This window comes from Hemicordylus capensis, chromosome 2 (assembly GCF_027244095.1).
Source record: "Hemicordylus capensis ecotype Gifberg chromosome 2, rHemCap1.1.pri, whole genome shotgun sequence".
NCBI lineage: Eukaryota > Metazoa > Chordata > Lepidosauria > Squamata > Cordylidae > Hemicordylus > Hemicordylus capensis.
This window is the reverse complement of record NC_069658.1, coordinates 105,995,616-106,020,475: the sequence shown is the minus strand read 5'-3', so window position 1 is coordinate 106,020,475 and position 24,860 is coordinate 105,995,616. Positions and strand designations below refer to the sequence as shown.

At 43.6% G+C, this 24,860-nt stretch overlaps 1 protein-coding gene and 1 long non-coding RNA gene across 8 annotated transcripts in view; one reads left to right on the top strand and one right to left on the bottom strand.

The window, feature by feature from the left end:
• TRPM3 (transient receptor potential cation channel subfamily M member 3) overlaps positions 1–24,860 on the bottom strand; it is a 598,368-nt gene that overhangs the window by 547,467 nt on the left and 26,041 nt on the right. The window lies entirely within an intron of this gene.
• Positions 1,074–15,320, top strand: LOC128343022 (uncharacterized). Its single transcript, XR_008315314.1, has 2 exons — positions 1,074–1,203; positions 14,220–15,320. It is a non-coding gene; the product is annotated as an uncharacterized LOC128343022 (long non-coding RNA).

Sequence of the window (24,860 nt, the reverse complement as noted above, 5' to 3'; positions counted from 1 at the left end):
ACACACACACACGTGTACGTGTTCTGGTCATCATATTTGTGTGAGTCATCACTTTTAAGATGATATACTATGACTTGGGCTACTTGCCTTGGGTAACAAAGCTGCCTGGATAAAATAATATTTGACATTTATAACGGATTAGACAGAGGCACAAGTGTAAATTTGACAAGCTTCAAATCCTCAGGCTTGTGGAGTCAGCTCATGAGCAATGGAGATTGTCACTGGCACTTGAGGCACAGATAATATGACAGGTATTTTAAAAAGGAGAAATGGAAATGGAGACTGTGGCAAGTCTCTCTCTCTCTCTCTCTCTCTCTCTCTCTCTCACACACACACACACACACACACACTTAGCGGAAGAAGCTATAAAGAAAGGGTAATCATATTATCATGCAAATATGAAAGATCAGACAGATCTGTACTGGGTGATAAGAGAATTATCTTAACTTCCCTTAGCAGAAAAAATGACGACAAGTACACGGTCTTGCACCTTAAGATCAATTCACATGACTATTGGGCCTTCAGCAGAATTTATTATTTATCAAAATGCCTAGTTTGCACTAAGTGCTGCAAAAATAGCTCTCTGCCTGCAGGCTCACAATCTACAATTTTTGCATGGCAAGGCATGGCATATGGTAGTTGCCTCAAAATTCTGTACATGCTGGCTCCCAGTTTATAACCAGCTTGTTATATGCATTGCTGCCATGTGCACAATTTGGCTTTTGGCATGCCACCACAGCTTGCATTCTTAATGTTTTCCAATGCAGCCTAAAAGTAAAAACCAAGACTGTATATGTGTGGAAGCAGATGACTGTTTCAAAAGCAACAGGATGAAATCTGTGCTCTTGTAAGCGGGACAGGATTTAGCTCTATTATGATGTCATAATGATCTGCATTATGATGTCAGCAGAACAAATTCTTACAGACTAAAAAAAACTATACAGGTTGAGTATCGCTTATCCGGACTGCTTGGGACTGGATAAGCTCTGGATTTTTGGAGTCATCCATAAACAGTGAGTTGGAACTCTCGCGAGAGTGTGCGAGAGTTCCACTGGCAAAAAAAAAAGTTGCCGCGAGGTGGAGGCGGGTGAGTGGAGGAGCCAGGAGGCGCTGGTGATGACAGTGGTGGCGGAGGTGGGTGGGCAGCAGGACAGCCCTGGCCCTGAGGAAGGCGGCTTGACCGCATTTTTAAAGTGAGCTGAGGTGGGTTTGTGTGTGTGTGTTTTGTAAGGCTGTGGTGTTTGGATTTTAGATCATTCTGGATTTCGGGTGTCCGGATAAGGGATACCCAACCTGTACCTTGTTTATTCAAACTATTTCTATACAGCTGTTTACCAAGGCAGCTCTCCAAAACTGTCTATATAAGTAAATGCCTTCACTGCCACCTCTACCCACAGCTGGGATCTCCATAGTGGGTAATTTCTCTCTTCAGTGCCAGGTTTTCTTACTGTTATCTCAGGCAATTTTAGGTGGTGTAACCTAAAAAGGACCCTACAAAGTTTTGTTGCTGATTTTAATAATTTAGCGTTCAGTCCTTCAAGCTAATTATGGGCCTTTTTTTAAAAGCAAGGCATTAAAAAAATCTTAAAAGATCTTCCTTTGGTTCCATAACTGGCTAGTCCTTTCTAATTATCCGTTCTCCATTGAACAAGAGCATTAGAATCAACAACTCTGGAAACATTGCTTTCCTTAGCCTGCATGTACTCTCATTTTATTTTCTGCTCTCTAAAACTGCAAATATCCTTTATACACCAGTTGTTCTGGCCCCCATATTCTGCAGTCTAGTGTGGTTGGAGGCAATCCATTCATGGTGCTATATGTTGGTTGCAGATCCACCTGCACTGCTATGGCTTTCTGGTCAGGTGTCAGCGATACTGCGCATTTGTGCCAGAGAGCATATACTTCAAGTAACTCGCCTGTGCCACAAAAGTACTAGTTGAATCTGAAACACATCATTTGCCCTTTTTCCAATCTATCTAGCTGTTCTGGAGCATGGGCAGCTCCTTGAAGTGTTTGTTCTCTGGCACAAATGCCCCAAACTGCCAGCTCCTCAATGGAAGCTCAGATCATCACCACCCATGTTTGATTACAGAACATGAGCCAGCGACTCCCTACTTTAGATCTTTTTTGGGGGGCGCAAGAATTTTTGCTTTTATTAGTAATAGAAATAGAAGCGGTTACATTTCTGAGATTGCCACAGTCATACATGAATAAGAACAATGAGTTATCCACAGCAAAGCAAGCAAGCAAGCAAGAAAAAAACACAGTAATGATATTTAAGCATACTTAAATGAGTAAAGATTATAAGTAAGAAAAAGAGGGTACGTCTAAACAGCTAAATCTAATCAGAGAAAAAATGAACCTTAAACCTCACACAGAACGCACCCCCTGGACTTAATCGAACGATCTATGTGTGCTCCACTTCAAAACCAAGTTTACTATGTTGCTATTGGAGCTTAATTCTCATCTATTTAAAAACTTGTAAAGATTGGATTCCAACATGGGTTAATAGACCCTTCTCTTTCAGAATTGTTGAGGGAAATCCATCATGATCAGAACTAGGTTCCTCTGGTGAGACCTCTACAGCCACTCCAATTTCTTGCTGACAGAGCATCTTGGCTGAAATAGTAGGATTCCTTCTAGCATCTCCCTTTGGACAGCAATGCAGAAGATGAGGCTTGCTCAAATATTTATAGGAACTAAAGCAGGAGGCTACCTACTTTTCCAGGGGTGAAGAAGGTCCCTAGATCCTACAGGAGGGCTCACCACATCTTTGATATGACTCAGGTCACTGGCCAATTGAAATAGAGAGGTTCCCCTCCAAACTTTGGGCCTGTCCAGAATGCATTTTGTACTTGAGTGACTAAATGCGGTTATCCGTTGGACTGGTTCGCTTTTGTGAAAAAGGTTTGAGGTTGTACCTGGAATGCTGAATCCACATGATAACAGACAAGGTTGGGTCTATTCAGAACACTCAGTGGTATTTCAGAGCTGAAATACCAGTTGCTTTAGGTGGCACTCTGAAGCCAAATCTAAAGTCAGGGGTGGTGGTGGTGGCGGTAGTCACACATCCCTTCTCATATCCAGCTACATAATTGTTCTTAAGTGTCAAGCCACAGATTAACACGAATATCAATACAGGTGAACCTCACCATGCACGGTTTCACATATCCACAGCCGGGTAATTGAAATCCCACCTCAGTATAAGCGGGGAGGGGGCGTGGTTCACAGAGGGTTAATTCTGAGTAACCATGGGTTCTGGGTGGCCTTAAATAACCTCCAAGATCATTTCCAGCTGCCATTTTATTTATTTATCACATTTCTATGCTGCCTGATATAAGCATCTCTAAGTGCTATAGAAATATGATAGAGATGCTTAGCAACTCTATTTTGTGAAAAGGAGCCATTTTGTGGCTCATTTGATAATATTAAAAAAACATGATTTTCACACAAAAAATCTTAAGATTTGGGACTGGGGGGGCATTGCTGGATACTGGAAACCTGTGGAGCACAGTAGGGCACTTTTGGGGGGCAGTTTTTTAGCCCCTTATTGCCATTTTCTGCCGATTTCAGAGCTTCCAGGAACCCAGTTTGCGCACACGCACATCCCCTCGCAAGACCTACTGACTCAATGTATCCACAGTTCCACTATCTGCAGTTATAGTGGAGAATGGAACCTCGCAGATTAGCCTGCATTATACAGGGCCAGGGTCAGCCTGTATTGGAAGAGCCCTTTATATTTATTATTATAAATATGTATATACTGCTTTACAAACAAGTTTCTCAAAGTCATTTACACAGCAAAAATGTATGACAAAATGGTTCCCTCCCAAATGGGCTCACAATTTTAAACAGACACACACACAAAATACACCAGCAACAACCACTAGAGACACACTCTGCTGAGCTGAACAGGAACAGTTGCTCTCCCCTGAGAAATATGCACTGTTTAATACGAGTTATTACAATATTTTAATACTGGTTGTTTTACTAATTGGTTAGTAGCTAACACCACAATTTGAAACGCTAACTTCATTCTCTAGGTTTCCCTAGCATTGATGCAAAACATTTAGGGGTAAAGAGCATTTATGATTTTTTCCTCTAGACAGCTTCTATTTAACTCCTCTCCTCTGAATAAAAGTCTTATTCTGAATATGAGTCTTATTAGATGTTAACACAGAGTAATCATCATTCAGATTGCTGATTAATAAGAGATATAAAGCTAACAACACAAAGAGATGAACAAAGCACACTTATACTAAAGGCTTCAGAGTATGATTCTATGCATGTATATTGAAAAATATATCCTATTAATTTCAGACTGCTAACTCGCAAATAAGTGTGTTCTGTGATTCCCACTTTGAAAACAGTGAAGGAAAGCAATTATCAGATGCTGTCTCTTGCATTAGTGTTTTCAGCTGAGAAAACAGTTTGATTTGAATCAGGGCTCACCAAGGTTTAGCACCAGACCCTGTACGCCATGGGTTCATCACAGAAAAATAACCTCTGAACATGAACTGAATGTGGTGTCTCCTTCAACACAAGTACTGCCCACAACTGCTGCTGGACTACAACTCTCATTGTCCCCAGCCAGTGGGCAGTAGTCAGGGATGATGGGAGTTGTAGTCTAAATCTACAGGAGGGTCTAAGTTGTGCAGCACTAAGATCTGAGAGAAGGGCTTGTGGAGTGTGAGGACCAGACCGACAAGAAAGTGAGACAACACAAAGCAAAGCAACACACTGGAGCTGAGGCCCAAAATAAATGTTATGTTAGGCCTGTCATTAGTGCTGAGAGACTTGACTTTTCTTTTGAAACAGCAGCTAGATCAACTCTCTGCAGATCAGAACCCTTCAAAAAAAACCCACAACCCACTATAGTATTATAATGGACCTGAGGTTCCACGCCTCCTCACCCCCACATTTGGATGTTGGGGAGAGGAGCCTCTTTGCAGTCAGTGAGATTGCAGAGAGGCTGGGGACTTGGCTGTGCAGGCTTCCTTCTTTCTTGAAGGACAGCCCACATAGCCAGTAGCAGCTGGAGCGAAGGAGGAGCTTCCTCCCTCAATTCTAGTTTGGGACAAGGCTAACAGCGGTGCCAGTGTTCATATATGATGCTGGCCTCGCCAAACCGAAGGTTGGGACAATGAAACTGAGTGATAACCAAAGGTAATAAATGGAGCCTGGGGAGGAAAACACTTTTTTCCTGTAACTGCAGTTTGTGGCGTTTGGACATATGGTTATGAAATCTGAGGTGAAGGGATCTCCAGTTTCATGTTATATCTGAACTCAGCCAATGTATGGTTGGGCCTTCAGGGAGACTATAACTTATGGAAGTGTACAGGTGCCTACAGGATGCAAGAACTCTTGTCATGAGATTTTCTCTGCTTGTTTCTTTTCTTGCTCAAGTCTGACAGAAGGGTAGCAATAAGAATGACAATACAACTAGTTAGTAAACTGGCTGCCCTCTTTAATCCCCTCCTCTGCTGAAGTCTGAAAGATGGGCAGTACAACAACAGGAAAACAAAACTTTGGTTAAACTAGGGACTGTTAAATGACTCATTACATTTTCTGTCATGGTGGGCACACTCCCACCGTTCATAATGGAGAAGCCTAAACAATAACAAATGTTTATTTTGCATATTGGTTAATTTCTCTGACGGCCAGAAGCAGCCTGTGATGCAGCCTGTGGTCCCTTCTAGCACATTAATTCCAGAGGAATAAATAAGCAATTGCTTTCAATCTCCAGTTACATAGCAATTTTGGATACTTATTCAGGAGAGAGTCAGATAATTATTCTAGTTCAGTGCCTTCATTTGGGAGAAGATGCTCCGAGACAGTTGGGCAGGCAAAAACCCCCACATACTGCGAATACTTTATGAGCTGAACAAATAATATTTGTACGGTGGCATACATTTGTTAGTAGAATCTGGTTTGATTTTACTAAATTTGATTTTACCCCTGCTAACTTGGCAAAAAGACACCTTTTAACACGGTGATTCTCTTAGCAGGGGGAGAGTAACTGGCTCTATCCACCCTCAGCACAGTACCTTTAGTGACGGTTGCTGGTGTCTATCTTATGTTTCTTTTTAGATTGGGAGCGCTTTGGGGACAGGGGTCCATCTTATTTATTTGTTATTTCTCTGTGTAAACTGCCTTGAGCCATTTTTGGAAGGGCGGCATAGAAATCGAATAAATAAATAAATTTGTTTCTATGAACCTCAGGAACTAGTAACCCATTTATAGGGCTTGAACTCATACCAATTATACTGTGCTCATTACTATGCAGAAGTGCTCTAGTATAATGAAGACTCTGGACAACTTCACACATACGGTATTTTAGATGCCACCATTGCTTATTTTTCCTAGGCATGTCCATGAACACATCTGTATATGTCATGGCATGATACTGGTCAAAGATACCAGAATACAGAAATACGGTGTGGTACTTTCTGGCCATTGCCAAGCAGCAACCAAGCAGATGGAGAGTAGGCAGTTTGCATTATGTAGGTGCTGTACCTTCACAGAATTGTGCTATCACTTCATGCCTAATCATACTGCTAAAGGGATCTCTGAAAACACTACACATGGGATCTCAACTCCTCTCATTATTCAGCTTTGGTGAACCAATAGAAGGACAGACACTATCTTTCCTTGGTCATCACTCATCAATGGTGAGATGAAATGCAGTGCCACAATTCATCTTAATGCTACACCTTCATTGCAAGGCCTGGGGGCCAGAGACAGCTCCCATCAACCCTAAGCGCACCTCCCTGACTAATACTTTATTGAGCCCATGTGAAGCTTTGTCCAAAACTGAATACTCTGCACAGTACCCTGACATAATGTGGAGCTGACAATTCTCACCATGCAGCACCAGGAAGGGAGGCTCCTTTAAGAAAAACAGCCCTCTTGAGCCCCTGCGCTATCTTGGAAGGCATGCACAGAGTGCTGGGAAGTATAGCCCTTCCCAGTGCTTTCCCCAGAGAACTCTTGAGAGTGTTCAGTTTCTCTTAGAAGCTCCCCCCAGCACTGAGAAAAGTGTAGTCCTGTGCAGAGGTCAACAACATGAGAAATGGCTCTCACATTGTAAGGGTTATTTTTTTTTTTTTTTTTTTTTTTTGGTGAAGTGGCCCCTGTTCCAAAAATATTGAAGATCACTACACTATCATTCTTTATCTTGATATCTTCATATCTGACCATCAGAGCACAACTGAACACTCAAAATTAAAGCCATATCAAGACTAGTGAATATAGATGTAAATGTAGCCTTATTCCATCTTGGAAATCAAATGAATAAAATAAATCTTAAAATGTTCATGTAACTTTTTAGAGGACATGTTTATAAGCCCAACACTCCCAGTGCAAGGCCTATTTGAATCAGGACATTTTCTTGGTTAGAGTTGTCATTCATAATACATATTGCTTGACAATGTAATCCTTTATGAAAAAGTCCACTGGCAGAGAAACAACAATTTTCCTTTTCGGGGGGAAAGGGTAAAAACAGAATCCAAAGCAGATGTTGGGAAGAGAACCTGAGTGTTTTCCAGGAACACGGCAAAGTTTTTGCTTGGATGGCTTCACACACACACAGCATGTAGAAGTTGTAGGGGAAGAATGGCAGTTCATTTATTATTTATATATATATTTCTCCTAGGTGTGCCTTCCAAAATGCGTCCCGGCAGCTCCCATCAACCCTAAGCGCAGCTGATTGGCTGGGCTGCGGAGGCGCCTGATTGGCTGGCGCACCCAGGAGAGAGGACAGTTGGCCGGTGGGCCTGGCCTGGAAGCGACGGGTGGTGCGAAGGGGCAAGGCAAGGAGGAGGACGGGCCAAGGAGGCAGCAGCGTGGCGCGCCCCGATACTGGGGTGGGGTGGGTGGCGGAGAGGTGGCCGGCCCCCAAAGAGGCTGGCCGCAAAGACTGGCAAGCGGCTCTCGGCAGGCCTGACAGGCGGTGGAGGCGGCTCTCGGCAGCCCGCTGGCGGCGGCGGCACTCGGCCCCACTGGAGACTGGGGGGGGGGAGAGAGGTAGCCGGCCCCAAAGAGAGCACAGGGCCGCTGGCAGGCCAGGCCTGGCAGCGACGGGTGGGGCGAGGAGTGAGGAGGAGGACCGGGTGAGGAGACGGCAGCGGGCCTCGATACTGGGGGTGGGCAGCTGGCTACAAAGACTGGGAAGTGGTTCTCTGCAGCTGCCGAGGTGCTCTTGGGCCCGACAGGTGGTGGCACTTGGCCCCGCTGGAGACTGGGGGGCGGGGGGAGAGGTAGCCAACCCCCTTGGCGGTGGGCCAAGCCACGGCAGCGGCGGGAGAATTGGCTGGCCGGGCAGCTGCAGGCCCGGCGCGGCGCAAGTAGTGGGCCAGGCAGTGGGCCCGGCCCGGCCGCTGAGGCAAGGAGGGGGCAGCGGGCCCGGATGCCAGGCAGCGCCTGGCTGCGGCTGCAGCACTCGGCTGGGCCGGAGACTGGGGCGAGGGGAGAGAGGCAGCGGATCGGCCCAGCACGGAGGCAAGGCGAGGAGGCTGCGGTGGCCCAGCTGGAGTGCAGGGGGGGAGGTTGCCGGCCCAAAAAAACGCACAGATGCTCTGTGCGGGGGTCGGCTTGTTTATTATTATTATTTATTTACACAGTCAGACAGCTGTTATTGACTGGTTTGTTTTATCCAGACATCGAGTCCTTCCCAAGGACCTAGGATGGCTGAATTTTATTGTCAATGTTGTTGCTGTTGTTATAGATATCGTCGCAGAATATAGGCTGTTCCCAGTAAAGCTGCTTTTTGTAATTGGCTGGTGGTGATTTCTGTGGCCCCTATGGTGTTGAGGTGCTCTTCAAGGTCTTTTGGAACTGCACCCAGGGTGCCAATTACCACTGGGATTATTTTGGTCTTTTTCTGCCACAGCCTTTCAATTTCAATTTGTAGATCTTTGTATTTTGTGATTTTTTTCTGTTTCTTTTTCTTCTATCCTGCTATCCCCTGGTATTGCTATGTCGATTATTTTAACTTGTTTTTCTTTCTTCTCGACTACAGTTATATCTGGTATATTGTTGTTGTTGTTGTTGTTGTTACATTTATATCCCGCTCTTCCTCCAAGGAGCCCAGAGCGGTGTACTACATACTTAGGTTTCTCCTCACAACAACCCTGTGAAGTAGGTTAGGCTCATTACCAGAGCAAAACCAGTTTGGTGAGAAAGCAGCCAAGCAAGAGGTCTAGAGACAGTTCTTTAAGTTTGAAGAACAAGGATTTATTTAGAAGTTACAGAAGGATAGGAAAGCTGAGCTTAAGGTTGAAAGGGGAGAGAGACTAAACAAACAGCCAACTCTCGAGAGACAAGCACTTTTACCCATGACCCCACCCCAAGAAGTCACTATGAGACATTGCAGCTGAGAGCTGATGCTGCCAGGGTAAGCAATATTTTATATGTGTAGCATACATATGTCCAAGAATGTTAATCTATTGAAAACTGTATATATAAAAAGGTGGTGCAGGCCCGGCAACTTTCAGCACGCACGCACACACACACACACAGAGCAAAAAATAGTGTTTGTGCTGGAATACAGAGGCAGAGCAGTCTCTTTTTAAACTGATATGAGATGGGGACGAAGAGCAATAGGAGAAGATGTAAATGAAAGGTACAGTGAAGGGAAAGAGACAACGGAGGAAAGGAAATTGTATGTAATAATGGTGTAGGAGAAGGCAGGTAACAATATGGAAGAATATAGACAACCTAAGCATTATTGGAAGACAAACTAATGAGGAGATTAGATGCAACTGAGGTAGTGTGCAATTGAGGGTGGAGGGAGGAGATTGTGCATTAAGAGAATAGGCAGAGGGAAAGATACTTGTAATACAATGTAGTAAAACAGAACCTTCAAAAGACGTAAAGTGCATTAAATGTCAACTGACTCCTTGCTACAGGGATGTTTTCTCAACATAAATATAAGAAAAGGCAATACAATTTGGTATTCATTAGGTAAGAATTTCTAAGACACCTTATAATAGATATATTCGACACATATTGTTTCATCATATTAGCTATGGTTCCATTACTGAATTTTATTGGACAGAAGATAATCTTACCAACAGGTTAAATAGTTCTCACAAAGCTTTTTGACACACAGTATCTCTAGACAATGTTGTAATAATAGAAATATTTCTGATGGCTGGTAAATAAATATTTTGTCAATGGTCTGGCAGGCTGCCTCATAACTTTTAGTTATCCTGATGGGCTGCACACACCAGTTATTCTTACACAGCTGCTCATGAGTTGTGAGAAGTCCAGACAGTTCTCAAAGACATAATTTCCTTTGGAGAGCATAAGGGAGATTTAGGTGTCCAAGTCCTAACATTGCTGGTTTATCTGCAAATATACAAGATGACTTTTTAAGGTAGCACACAGGGGCAGATTAAACCTTTTGCCACCCATATATGGCCAATGATTTTCCGCCCCCACTACCACCACGAGGGTAGGGGCCTCACGCATGTGGAGAAAGATCAAAAACGGGCTGCAGATGGGACTGTCTAGTCATTAGGGAAGGAGGAGCAGAGTTGAAATGCGCTCTCTCTCGCCACCCTGCCATGCAGTGGTGTTGCTTTAAAGGTAAAAGGGGGAACTGTCCCGTCAGCCCCCCACCCCGCAGCCACTGCTGTGCGGTCTTTACTGCCCCCACCCTGCCACTTCTCAAATTTTGCCACCGTAGGCAAGTGCCTACTTTGCCTCTCCTTAAATCCGTCACTGGTACCACAGTTGCTAATCCTGCACTGGGACTTCTAGAGTGCAACAGCTGCATTCCTTTTTTAGCTGTCTCCCTCTTTCCAAATTCAAACTTGCTCCAGGACTATTCATTTGGTCTTTCTACTAGCTGAGAAAAAACATCCTCAGCCATTAAGGAACATTAACATTATTCTATCAAGTCCCTGACTACTCATTAGTTGCTTAGCAATAACCCCTTTCACAGTAAACACTTTCCTCCTCTCAAAAGGAGGTCTCATCCCCCAGGTAAGTTCTAGATAAGATCTACAGCTCAAACTAGAAAGGGATTGTAATAGACATAAGATGATACATAGGAAGCTATTTAGATATTTTCAAAGGTATTTCCCATTCCTCAGAATGAGCTATTTATCACTCCCCCCCATCAAGAATAATTTGTTTTCCAAGACAAAACTATATTAAAACCCTGTCTAGAGGCTACATTGCAAAGCATTAATGACTATATTCCAACCAAGGCAGGAACAAACAACGTCCTGGTTAAAGAAAGGCCTGTTCTAGCAGCCTTTATTTATTGTTTTGATTCATCAAATCTATGTCCTGGAACTATCTCCATTCAAAGCTTTACATTACCATTTTTGGGGGGGGAAGGGGAGGGAAGAAAGTGTATTCCTTTACAGAAAACAATTGCCTGAGTTTCTAGTCCTTTTTTTAAAAGAGAGAGAGAGAGAGATGATTTGTTATAAAGCCTCTTATGTAGAAAATTAATGAGGCCTGGTGCTCCATGCATTTCAGTTCCATACAGAGGAAATGTTCATACAGTACAGTTTTAAAAAAATATTATGGTAACAGAATATTTCTTATTTTGAAAAAACAAGGCATGAAACATGTAAATTATCCTGTTATTTAATTTGAGAATCAACTCATTAATTTCAAACAGTGAGTGTGACTTAGTAATTACTGTTAATTATCACTCCTAGGGAGTTATGTCCTCATCCCATTCTTCTCAAAAAGGAAAATAAATTCATCACAGAGGCTATTCACACACATGGAAGCAACCGGGCCAAGGGAGCCCAGTCCGGTTTCCCCCACATGTGTGAACTGTCAGGGACCACACAGCTCCCGGCGGTTAACCCACTTAATTGCCCCCCCCAAGTTAGTTTTGGAAATTGTGAGTTGTCGCAATGCAGAAACTCACAAGTAGACCCACAGCCGGGAGGCTACATCAAGCTTCCTGGCATTGGGGGTCTCCCCAGAATGCCCCGCACACTCTCACGGGGCATCCTGGGACTTTCGGGGGCTGGGCAGCCCTCGATCCCTGCCACCCTTAACGGCTCCATGATGGAGCTGGTAATTGTGTGGGCGGTCAATCTGGCCACCCAGGGTGAGCTCCCTGCTCGTCTGTGGGGAGAGTGGGCTAAGCCCACTCATGTGTGGTGTACACACGATCCACTCGGATCTTGTGTAGCACCTCATTGTGACTCAAAGTTTATATACGTCAGTGCACAAAGCAATACTCCCTGGCACAACTAAATTGTATCCAAACAGGTACCTTGTGCAAGTTAAGGAAGGCATTTCTGCTTGTGCAAGTTACCCTCCAAACTTTTGTAGAGATCCCCTCCTATGCTGTTCTGAGGGTCCCACAACTCTCAAGAGCAGATTTTTTCAAGGGCTACATTGAAGGGAAGCATGAGCATGACTCCACGCATGCTGCTTCTTTGGATTCAACCCAACATAAACAACTGTGACTAAAAAATGAAAGCCCAAAAGGAAATCTTTCTAACTTTCGTTCTTAGCATCTCTTTTAATACTTTGTTTCCATTGGCTCAGTTGTGATCATTTATTCATCATCATTCGTTCATTGTCAGAAGTCCATTGATGTGTGTATGCATGTTAACAATCACATGTAAGGCAAGAGATTTCAATCTATTTGAATGCAACTTCTTTTCAGCAGTGCAGTTGGCTGTTATGAACACTTTGAAGAAAGCTGTGGCTACATGCCCAGTAGCCCCGCCACACACACACACACGTCTGCATTTTATTAAAACAAAAAAAGCAGTAACACAAAGTAGAGATTTTAAACTCACAAAAATAAAATTGCAGTCATATTTCTAGTTTGTGCAAAATGCGAAGATGACACCACTTACTCTGGCTCTACTACATCTCCAGTACTATGTGTATAGTTTAACTGGTAAATATGTGGGTGGTAATGTAGAAGCCTTTGCACCACAAAGAAGCCATAATTAATTCTTAGGTAAAAGAGAAGCAGCACAGCACTGAGTGTCAGATTCCTGCAGCCAAAAGATGGAAAAATGAAGCTTCAATTCCAGTCCAACTATCAGATGAATGGTACATGGAAATAAAGAACCCCCACATTAGTGTCAAGCAGCCCATTCAGAATGAGAACTATAACCAGAGGTGCAGCCAGGTAATTTTGGAGCCTAGCCCAAATGACCTTTCCCCCACTTGCAGAATAAGCATCATCCCCCTACACACATAGTGACACATGCAGTATTTTAAACACATGGGTTCTTGAGCGCCAAAACAGCAATTGAACTCACAAGAATGTAAAGATGTAAAACAAGACTATTTATGCAGATATACATTGGAAGTAACATTTCAACATGTAAAGTAACATTTCAACATGTAAATTAACATATCCCCATCTCACACATTTTTGCAGAACACACAAGTCCAGCAATTCTGAGAAACCTATTTTTCCAAGGACACAGAGACAACAGCACAGTCACACACAGAGTTAGGGCATACCCATTAGGGTTTAGTCTAAGTATTTCTTCAAGCCACAAAAGAAGCCAGTGCAGCCCCTCCCCCATTCCCAACCTGTAAGCAACTCCTAAACTATTTCTAATTGGGGCGGGGGGGGTACAAACATAGGGAAGGGAAACTGAGAATGAATAGAGAACTCAAGAAAAAGAGATATAGGGAGGAGAGAGAGAAAAATATGAAAATAAGAGAAGAGGCGGAGGGGAAAAGAAGGTGTCTTGCAAAGAATGGATGATATTATTTTCATTCCCAAACTATTATTGATGACCAAGACTTCCCCCCCACATTATTTCTATGACACTGGTCCTTATTAAATCCCCATATTTTCAAATAAACATAAACCTAGTTTCTACTGCACAATTTTTTCCTGCTATTGCATAAGAATGTGTCCATATGCATAAATTCTGTTTACTCACAGCCATTTCACCCCACCCCTACCACAAAAGCACCCAGAACACAAACAATAAAAATCGCAGCACCAGATCCCTCTTGGAATCCAGAATACTCACTCACACGCATACTCTCTCTCCCATCCCAACCCATCCACTAGAACCCCAACCCACAGCATAACTGCTGGAACCCAATTCGGTTCTGATTCAGTGCACAGCTCAGAAATCTGTTTTCTGACTGGTTCTCTCAGTGGTTGCTAGTCTAGGTGTGTGGTAGGCTAGTGGCAAGCAAGTAGAGGAGACACGTGCTACCTAGCTTACACTGCTGCCTCTCCCTTGTCTCCACAGCTCACACACCACACCTGCCTGGCATGGTCACTGCCACTCAGCCTGGCCTGGAAGCTCCAAGCAGAAGACTCATGCCTTCCTGGGAGGCCTCACGGTCACTTCTCTGCTCCACTCTGCTTGGGGCCTGCCTGCCTGCTTTCAGCTCAGTCATTCTAGGCTCAGGCTGTTGCTAAGGACGCCTGATGCCAAGGCCATCATGTGACCAACAGGAAGCAAGCAAACACAAATAAGAAGGGACGTGACTGCATGCCACTATAGTTATAAGCCACGCTGGGATGAGCCTGTCTTGGGGAAAGCAGCTCGCTCACCCAGGTCGGTCCCACTGCCACGCCGCAAGAGATCATGTAGGCTGGGATTTCGCTGCATGTGCCCTGAACAGCTGCAATCAACAGTGGTGCGGGCCTGGACATTAGGATAACATGATCTGGAGGCCCCAGGGGCTGACTTCTGAACCAGACTTCTGCCCAGAAGTCTGGGGGAAATGGTGCCTCTGAAGATAACTGAATAAGGCTTCACAGTAGTCCTCCCTAGAGCTTGCCAAAGGCTCTGGAGAGCCACAACAGACTCACCCCCCACCTTGGGAAAACCACAAGTCACAGAAAACATGCCCCTGGCTATAACAAGCAATTAGTGGTCCCTTATGTAGTGCTAGAGCAACCTGTCTCAGCTTCAGGAAAGGCAGCATATAATCTCCTAGAGGGTCTCATCATTTGTCAACAAACCACAGTTCCCCAAGTTCATATGTAAATATAGAACTAGTGTTTTTTCTTAAATGAAAGCAGAAGCCACTCTTGTTTATTTTGTACAGTTTTTGCTCTTTGGATCTATGTCCCCAAATTAAAAAGAGATGCTACTCTTCTTGTTTCTACCAACACGGTAATAGTGTTTCTACTAAGGACAGAGAAAAGAAACCCCTAATTGCTTTTACTGCTTCTTATCAGCTACGGCTCCCAGAGGAGAAAAAGATTCTATAATCTTAAATTATGTTCCAGGTGAATGACAATGTGATACTCGCTTGTTGAAATCCCCTTTGCATAGTTCATTATTTCAAAAGGCCCATGTTTCAACATGAGAAATAAAGATTTGTTCAACACTTTCTTAGATTCTTTTTCATGCAGTGTAATTATAATATATAGTAGATCTCTTATCTGTAGCAAATTGAGGGGTTTGGGGGGTTTTGCCTGTTAAACCACCCAGAGAACTTGTGTTTTGGGCGGTATAAAAATATGAGAGATAGAGATAGATAGATAGATAGATAGATAGATAGATAGATAGATAGATAGATAGATTACACCAAAAGAATAAAAATATTAGTTTCAAAAGTTTAGAAGTTACTCATTTGCACTAGCTATTAACAAATCAATACAAATCTTTCTGTTTCCCCACCCCACTCCCCAGGAAAGAAATTGTAGCCACTGCTGACATTTAGGTTTGTTTTTACACACACCCCTAGAGACAACATACGTTGTCTCACAGATAATGCCAAACCTTGGTTTGGCACTATGGGAATGAGTCATGTGTGCTTGAACACTTCTTCCCTTGAACACTCCAAAACATGAATTACTTCTTACTTTGTGGCAAACCATGGTTTCATACAATCGACTGTAACAGTAAACTATAATTTGCTGTATACCAAAAACTAATATGAGCATATGCCAGCAGGAACAAGTGTGCAAGCACAAGTCTTGTTCCCATAGCACCAAATTATTTGTGGACCACTGTTCCTTCCAACAGGGATTCCCAGTTGTTGTTTACCCTTTGGCTGGGAATAATGAGAATTGTAGTCAACAACATCTGGGAATCGCTGTTAGAGGGAACACTGTTGTGGACTAATACTATGGATAGCTTCACACATAAACGGAAGCAAGTTCAGCTCCTTCAGCCATTGGTTCTCGGCATGGACCACAAGTTCCACACACTTCATGACTTCTATATGCATAAATGTCATAAGCCAAGCAGCACTTTCCTCTGCCAGCTGACATTAGCCACCCAACTTCAAGTTTTGATTATATATGTTGGAGTGGGTGGAAGGAAGTGCTGCTTGGCAACCTGATAGTTCCAGGTTAAGCAAATTGGTGAAAGGGGTGATTTTTAATTTTGAGCTCTGAAATCAGTTTTTAAAAAATTAAAAACCCATTAAAGTCAACCAAGTAACCCACTGCCTTGAAATTTGGGGGTAGGGGGTAGGTGGCACGCATGGGGACCTACCCAACACCCAAAATTGGTGCTCTAGGACCTTTATAAGTGGTCTGAATCAATCCAAATTGAATCAAATTGAATCCAAATAGGATTTGGGGTGATTCGGGGGGACAGATTCGGACACAGAACAAATCAGGGAGGGTGATTATTATTATTATTATTAATTCGATTTCTATGCCGCCCTTCCAAAAATGGCTCAGGACGATTTACATAGAGAAATAATAAATAAATAAGATGGTTCCCTGTCCCCAAAGGGCTCACATTAAAAAAAAAAAGATAGACACCAGCAACAGTCACTGGAGAGATGCTGTGCTGGGGGTGGATAGGGCCAGTTACTCTCCCCCTGCTAAATAAAGAGAATCACCACGGTAAAAGGTGCCTCTTTGCCCAGTTAGCAGGGGATTAGATTTGGGCACAAATCAAATTTAAAAATGATTAGTGCATATCCCTAGTTATTATTCAAGATGGGCAAATAATTACAGAACAAGACTTACTGAGATGTCTTGTTGAATGGATACTCTCCCTACATTTGACTCAAGCTGATATCCACTTCAATATCCAGATATGTGGCCCAAGCTCACTGATCCCAGAGTTGTTTGAGACCGATGAGCATGTGGGTCACACCCAGAGCAGCCTCTGAGCACATGAATGGGGTTATCCTTCTGGAATCATGTACAGGCACTTTGGGCAACAGATTCGAGAGGACACAACCCAATTGACAAAAATCTCCATGTGTCTGTCTTTTCTTCTTTTTAAGTGGAATGGGGAAGGGTGTTTTGACTTTTCACTTCAGGTGTGAAAAAGTGCAAGGCCAGTATTGCCTCACCTCATCATAGCTTCTCCTTTCAGTTAAAAGTGAGAGTAAGCAAGCCAATTTTAAAAGATATAAACCTAGCCAGTATTAGCAAATTACTGCTGTTACTCATGCTCCCAAAGCAAAGCTTTGTGTACATGCACACTCACCCTCACCAAGAATGAAGCATGCAATTATGCAGGGTCCAATTAGTCAAGGTATCTGCTTCGTGTCAAGTTAATGTCTACTCCTGAAAATAGTCCATGTTTAACTCATTATCTTTTAGTAAGACCCACTATGAAAAGAATGGGTGAAGGCGGGGGAGCTTCACTGTGTGTCAAATAGTAAGTTTCACTTTTCTTTTAATGATACCAAGTGAGACCCATATTATATATAACTATTAGATATAAAATTCCAGCTAGCATTACAGAGAAACATAAGTATGCTTCAAAATTAAAAATTTTCTTATTGCTACTTTTTCCCCATTATTATTATTATTATTATTATTTTTGGTCACCAGAATGATCTATATAAAAATTTTTGATTGAAACCTGCTTGCCTTGGAAGCTATTGCTACAGGAGATCTATCAAAATGCCTTTATTATAGTCAGTGTTAAAGCTACATTGAATACCAAGACTGTCATTAAATAGAACTGGCTTTTTGACTTATTGGTTTTCTTTCTTTATCCTCACAGAAGGGATAGCTTTCCTATCTATTCATCATTCTGAACCACTGTATCTTAACAGTCTTGCTTCCTTGTACCTCTGTTTTATTGGATATAGTGTACAATGCCAAGGTAGGACAAACTGTTTGCTTCACTAAACTTCAACAGGTGTTGACATGAGATAGCTTTTCTCCCTATTGTGTGCTCTCTGCAGGGATTTCATGCCCTACAAAACCAATAATTACGACAGTGCCAAAAACATTACCTCTTCAACACAGGTTTAGCTTTCTAGTAGGATGTGAGACATAAATAACATGATGAAAATATGTATTGAACACAGAATTCCTCTCACGATGTGAATTATTTTACCTTACAAGTAGTGAGGAGAGAGAAATCTGAGACTATTTATCTGAATTCTATTTTCTATATCAGGCCTGTAGGGAGGTGAGCGGTGGCCCATGTTTGCCTGCCACCATGATCCCCCCGCCCTGCCCCCTGCATCTAACATCAGACACAGGAGACGGGGTTTTGCTCAGAAATAGGGCTCACGCTCCTTTTCCGTGCGAATTCCCAGGCAGCGCCACGTTCCAAGCGCAGCCAGGAGCGGCTCTCCCTGCTTTAAAAGGCAAAGAGAAATATGTTCCCAACCAGGCTGGGAAGCCGGCGCTCAAGTGGCGGCTCCGTTTTTGAGCCGCTTAGTCCAGCACCGGCTTCCCAGCCTGGCTGGAAGCATATCTCCCTTTAAAGCAGGGAAAGACGCTCCCAGCCGTGATTGGAATGCGGGGCTGGCTGGGAATTTGTTCAGAAATGGGGGGTGCACCCCATTTCAGAGTAAAACCCCCATCTCCTGTGTTTGACGCAGGAGTGGGGTGTGGCCCCTGAGGGGCAGGGTGTGGGTTCTTTGAACCTATTTTCCTCAATTGTGGCTCCACCCCTGTTCTATAATCTCACCCTACGAATTTCCCAATACAAAATATATGAAACATATATTAAAATTACTGGCTATTTCTTTTTTTAAAGGCATCAGCTCACCAGTTTTAAGAAGGTACTCCAAGATACAAAATGGTAGCCACTTCTTCGAAAATACAGCACCCCAAGCAGTCTATTCACATAAGTACCATAACAAACTCATGAGGGAATGTCCCTTTCATGTAGGGAACTTAAAATTCACATGCTGTGATTTTTCTGTTTACAGAAAAGAGAAAGCACTATCAAATGAATTTGGTTGCTCATGTGTTACATTGCTCATGAGAATAGACCATTTGTGCAGTCAGTACTTTAGCAAGAATGGTAGCCATTTTCTATGGTCAGAATTGATTATGTCTGCTTCTGTGAACCAAGACAGTCAACATCACTTTTTATTTCCCAAGTGAAAAAACTCCACTTTTCATGGAAACCCCATTAGTTAGCATTTCTGCCTCCCCCCTCATTCTATTCAAGCCCCTCCCCAGGTTGGACCAGTCCTACTCAGCCATTTCTACATTATTGTCAGATTACAGCAATCTGGTACTCAATTTTGTTTACACAAACTGCCTATCATTGTGATAGACAGGCATTTTTTATCTTCAGCTAGGTGACTGCCCTTCCCCCTCTTGCAATTGTTCTGGTCAGCGGTGTCCCCTCCCCTCCAAGTCAGTCTCCTGACACATCTTAAGGATTCCGATTTCCTTAGTCTATGTATACTAGGGATGTGCAAACAGGTTCGAACTCAAACTGGTGTGGTTCAAAGCTTCAAACTTGGACCAAACAGGGCATTGCATTGGCAATGCCAGTCAAAGTCCAAACCAATCAGGCCACGTTTGACGCAAACCGGTTTGAAGGTTCAAGAGTCGGAGTCCATTTTAGATGTTTGTCCTCCATTTTGTGTGGCTTGTGTGGCTTGATTTCATTGGCTGAGCTCATACTTCCCTGGCTGGCCAGATGAGTTTGGCTCTCTGGTAGGCTCTGCACTGTGCCAGTCCTTGAGAACTGGCCCCCTATTGGCCAGGGGGGAGGGCCAAGGTAGGAGCTCCCAAAGCAGGGGGTTTCAAATTTTATTTAAAGCCAAGCCTCTGGCCTAGCAAAATCACTCTGGCTGCAGTTGCTTGGCTTCCTTCTGGGCTGCTGTTGCTGAGTCTGCCTGACAGACACTGCTGTGTTTTTGCTCCCCACCCCCAATTCCCCCTGCTTTAAACCCTTTTCCCCCTGGTGTGACTGTGTGTGTTTTTGTTCTCTGCTGCTGCACACACACACCCAGTGAGTGTCTCCCTCCTCTCCTCTGGGCTATGGGGTCCAGGCCCTTTGGCCTGAGGCCTCTCTCTAGCCCATTTCCCTAACTCCCAGTTCCCACTCCCCCCCACCTTTTTTGCATCTGTGGTACCTGCTGCTTTTAACTGTTGGCTGAGTTGAATACAGAGTCCACAGCACAGCAGCCACTGCCAGTTTTTACTTTATTCTAAGTTGGGGGGGGCAGGTGGTGGTGGAAGGGTTCCTTGTTTTCCCTGGAAAGAATGGGACAACTCACCACGGCCAACTCACCACAGTCAACTCGCCGCCAGTCAATTGGACGTAGCCAACTCGCCGCAGGCGCAACTCACCACAGGGAACAACACAACTCACACACACACACACCCCACAATAGAAGCCACAAAGAATACTTGCATGCCATAGCAAACAATTATCAAATAGCTTAATAAAATGTTTTTTTATTTTTTACTATTACTTCTCCAGAGGTGATAAATAGTTCAGATTAGTGACCAATATGAAAAAGGGGCTATTTTGATCCAATATGGCATTCTGGTCATAATACTGCTCCGGAGTCAGTAACAATTAGACTGTGGAATTGCAGACATATAGAAGCCTGAGCATATATACACTTGTCCAAGCTCTGGCAGTTGTACAGGGCTGGGCCCAAAAACAGAGTGGGGAAATTGATCCACACCAGACATTTCCATCCTTATGAGTTACAATCCCACATGTAGAAATGCAGAGAGATTCTTAGACGGTCTAACACCACACCAAATACAAGCATGTTTTGACAATTGTGTGGTTATTTTGAAACTCCACAGTGGCCAACAAGAGGCTGTGTTCTATATGGGGAGGATGCTAGGAGATATGCCAGTTTTCAACATGCAGATAATGCAGCCCAGACTACACCCAAGTCTCTTGTTCATGCAAAAATATTTATTTATTTATTTATTTATTTATTTATTTATTTATTTATTTATTTATTTAATATACCGCCCTTCCAAAATGGCTCAGGGCGGTTTACAATTAAAACAACTTATAAAACAATGAAAAGCTAAAACAAATTAAAAACAATAAAACAACTAACAATTTAAAAACATTTTAAAACAAAAATTAAACATTGTCCCCAGACCCCAGCTCAAGAAAACACGTAGACTTAGTATAGAAGAAAAGGGCCACAACTTTGTTAACTATTACACAAAGCATGGCAGACTGGAACACCAGGTGATTAATCACCCTTAGAGAACAGTGCGGGCCAATAGAAGCAGGTCAGAACTCTGAAATCCTACCCAGCGCCCTACTGGGCGACACACCCTGGCTCGGGAATGGGCAGGTACACTCCACCCAATTCCTTCAAAGCCGGCCCCCCCTTCTGTAAGAAAGGATCTGGATATGTCTAGGCATTCGTCCACCCCGGACCGCACAGCCCAAAGGTTGGAGAAGTCCTGAAGTAGGGTTCATGGCAATCATTCTCCCCGTGCCGCACAGGCTACAAAGGAGCGATTAACCAATCACCCCTTTTACATATCCAAGGGTGCTCACCGATGTTCTAACCCTCAAATTACCACCCTGCCCGCACTGTTCCTGCCATTGTGGCTGACCTAACTCTAACTACGCACCCAGGACACAGAATGGAGTAGGCGAAAAAAAACCCAACAGTGGCCAATGCGTTGGGAGCAAAAAATTCCTACTCGGCCCCTTTAGGCGGCCAGTCGCTAGACCCGCTCTGTACCGGGGGGGAGGGAGGGGAGAGCTCCTTCTCCTGTGGTTGCCTGGTCCCAACTGAAGAGAGAATGAAGAATGAATGAAGAATCAGATTACAAAAGCCTAACAGTAGGCTTGTGCATTTCAATTCGGGTACAAAACGTTTTGTGCCCGGAAATGGCAATTTCAGAGGTTTTGTAACCAAAACAAAATCAAGAATTAAAAAACAGATTTTTGTTTCCAAATCAAAATGACTGTGTTTCGGACAGAATGCTTTGTTCTTCGGAAAAGCATTGCAATTCAAATTGACTTCTCTGACTCTCTCCACTCCAGCTGAGGCACTGAGTGATTAGCAGAAGATAAGATATGCAAAAACTGTTGAGCATGAATAGTTTAGTTAAGTGTTGTATTCAGTGTGATTGAAATGCAAACTGACCTTGCAAAGGGATTTGGAAGACAGCATTTTGAGACAGAAATACCCAAATATCTTTGGGAGCTCAATGCAATTCCAAAGCTCTTGCTAAAAGCCATGGTATAAATTGTGTGGAGAAGCTATTTGAGAAGCTGGTTAGGAAAGTTCTGAAATTACACAGGTTTTTTCTTTCCAAAGGTTTAGAAAGAATCTCTTGACTTGTTCAGGGCTCTTTTGAAGAGCTATTTTGTTTTTCTTCTGGTATTTATGAGTTATAGTGGTGTCTAAGTTTTGATGCCCAAGTTGAGCAGTCTAATGTAATTTAGGCCACAATGTAATTTGGTGAGACATGATGTCTAAGCCAGGGGTTCACAACTTTTGCCATTGCAGGGACAGGTCATACACATGGGACTACAGGAGATAAAAGGAGGGGGGTGGGGAATACACCTGTCAATCTATTGACATCCCCAGGAATCTCAGTTGCTTCTCTCTTTCTTGTAACCATGATCCATGGTTTTGCATTTTCTTAAATGCAGTGATGATAAATCTCAACAATTCTGAACAGTAGGCTAATTTGTATGGGCTACGGCTCACTCCAGTTCAGTTAAATGAACATTTGAAGCTGTTCCATAGTACCAAGGCAGTTTTATTTTATTTTTTTACATGTTATATCCTGTTCTTCCTCCAAGGAGCCCAGAACAGTGTACTACATACTTAGGTTTCTCCTCACAACAGCCCTGTGAAGTAGGTTAGGCTGAGAGAAGTGAATGGCCCGAGTCACCCAGCTAGTATCATGGCTGAATGGGGAATTGAACTCGGGTCTGCCCAGTCCTAGTCCAGCACTCTAACCACTACACCACGCTGGCTCATTGGTCATTCTCTTCACTCTTTCAACTTGTTTATGTGGGGCTTCAGGGGCAAAACAGTGGGTTGGGTGGCAGTGCCCCAAGGATGGTGCAACCAGATTACAAATAGGGCAAAGGGCTGATTTCTTAGGAATTTTTGAGATTTACACATCTTTAAGATTTTCCCCCATAGGGAATAATGGAGGTTTCAGCAGCCCCATAACTCCACCTGGGGGGCACTGGGATGGCCCGAAGCGAGTGGTGGTGTAGTGCACAGAGGGTGCCAACCAACCCCCTGAATTGCTAATCCATTGGGGTACTGGACTTTGTTGTTTCTGAGGTGTTGAGTTTAGGTTCTTTGGTAGCAAATGAGATTTTTAATGAAAAACCATGAATCCACTTTCATATGCTACCAGAGAATCTACTCTCAGAACACCTCTAGAACAAAACCCTGTACTTCATGGGTTGACAACCCATGTGGGTGGTTGGCACCCTATGTGCACTACACCGCCACTTGCTCTGGGACACCCCAGTGCCCCTCAAGTGGAGTTATGGGACTGTGGAAACCTCCATTATATGCTACAAGGAAAATCTGAAAAACATGTAACTTCATTAATTCTTTAAAAATCAGCCCTTTGCCAAATTCCTCTGAAAAAATTGTGGTAGCTTCCTTGCACCAACTGGGCACTACCACCAACCACACTCCACTCTGGGACACCCTTTCCCCCCACCCCTCATGAAGCTATACTTTTCCCGAAACCAACATCATACCCTATGGAGAAAATCTGAAAGACGTGCAAACTTCAAAAAAACCAAAAAACAGCAGTTTGCCCAATTCCTTTGAAATTTTTGTGGTAGCTTCCACTCATTGGGCACTATAACCCCCACCCGCTCTTTTGACCACAAGACCCATTTTTAAATCTGAATTAATTCAGATTCAGATTAATTCGGATACAAAACAAAACTAGGGTGATTCGGAAGGCTTAATTTCGGACAAAATACAAAATGCGGTTGATTCGGATTTGGTAAAAATCAAAACAGAAAAAAACAAAACACACAACCCTACCTAACAGTCTGTACAATCCTGCAGAGTGAATGATTGGTGTGGCATCTTGATATCTTCTCTGCCATGTAAGCAGTTTTACGCTGGGCCATAGGGTGCAGTGAGTTGTACTTTCCTGGAGAGAATTAAAAAACAACACAACATGCACACACACCTTGACCAGGAAATCTCCTCCTAAGAGTTTTGCTGGGCAATTCAAAATTTAACTACATACCAGATCCCCCAAGTGTTCTGTTAATATCCCTGGGATACACGTGAGGTACTCTGCTTTAATAAGAGAACTAAGGAGCAAGGTCTGCTGCTGCTTTAGTTAGACCCGCAAAGGGGCAATATTAGGAGGAAAATGGCAGCTCACCTGCTCTAAAGCTCTGGTGTAGGCTTCGCACCTGACATTTCACTTCTCATGAGCCACAACCCCACAGATAGGAATGCAGAGAGATTCTTCCTTCCACTGCAGAACATGAAAGACATGCTTTGGTGGGTAGTAGGTGGAAATTTAGCTTCCTCTCGCCTCCCTCCTGCTTGTCCCCCCCAGATCGAAAGCCAAAGTGATAGGATGGGCTTGCGGGGGGAAGTTGTATTGTTCTCTGCGGTGAGCTGTCCCTGCAGTGAGTTGGCCGCATCCAATTGACCGGCGGCCAGTTGTCAGAGACCCTTCTCTGGAGCAGGTGCTTTTCTTTGTTAATCCTTTTTTTGCTGTGCTTAGCACACAGCCTGATCCAGAGTCCAGCAGC